We start from the raw sequence: 958 nt of genomic DNA, 5'->3' as shown, positions 1-958 counted from the left end.
AGGTCGATCCCACAGGGATTGAAGGATTGAGCAATTTTAGTTTAGTGGTTGATTTAGTCAAGCGAATCAAGATTTGGTTGAGTGATTTGTGATTTGCAGAAGCTAAATTGCATGGAAAGTAAAGGGGAAGGGGAAATTTGCAGTAAACTAAAGAGCAGGAAAATAAAGGAGCTGAATCTTAAAGTGCAAGTAAATTAAATTGCAGAAACTTAAATTGCAAGTAATGTAAATGACTGAAGCTTTAAGTGCAAGAAACGTAAATTGCTTGAATTGTAAAAGGGATTGGGAATTGGGATTGCAGAAATTAAACAAGCAGAATTAAATTGCATCAAACAGCAAAGCAAAAGATGAATTGAATTAGAATGGATCTCAAACAGAAGAGTAAAAATGCTTTGAGAATTGTAAAGACAGAAAGGCAGTGCTTAAATTGCAGCAATGTAAAAGAGGTTGGAGATCTCAGGGTGGAAAAGACTAGATAACAAGTCTAGATCTCAAATCCTTCCTTGATCCAACAAGAATAATTTGCAAAAGAAACTGAGAAATGAATTGCAGAAAGAGTAGGAGATGAAGCAGTAAATGGAAACTGAAATTCAATTGTGCAGAAAAAAATTAAACAAGATCTCAAGGTGAGATTGAAATAGAAGTTCTTCAATTCTCCACCCAAGATCCAAAGCAAGAAAAATAAAAGAGTGCTCAAGCAAGAACCAAGAAGAAGAGAGATCAATTCTCCTTCCAAGTTCTCTGAAATTACAAACTCCAAGCCAAAAGTTCTCCAGGACAATTCAAAATAAAAGTCTAAAAGCAAAAATAAAAAGTTCCAAAAATTCAAAAGTCCAAAAGTACTAATTACATCAAACTAACTCCTATTTATACACTTTCTATTCTTGGATTTTTGGAATTTGGGTGGGCTTTTGATTTGGTGAAGAAATGAATTAAATTGGATTTTTAATCCAATTTT

This window comes from Arachis ipaensis, chromosome B03 (assembly GCF_000816755.2).
Source record: "Arachis ipaensis cultivar K30076 chromosome B03, Araip1.1, whole genome shotgun sequence".
Taxonomy (NCBI): Eukaryota; Viridiplantae; Streptophyta; class Magnoliopsida; order Fabales; family Fabaceae; genus Arachis; species Arachis ipaensis.
This window is presented reverse-complemented; position numbering follows the sequence as displayed.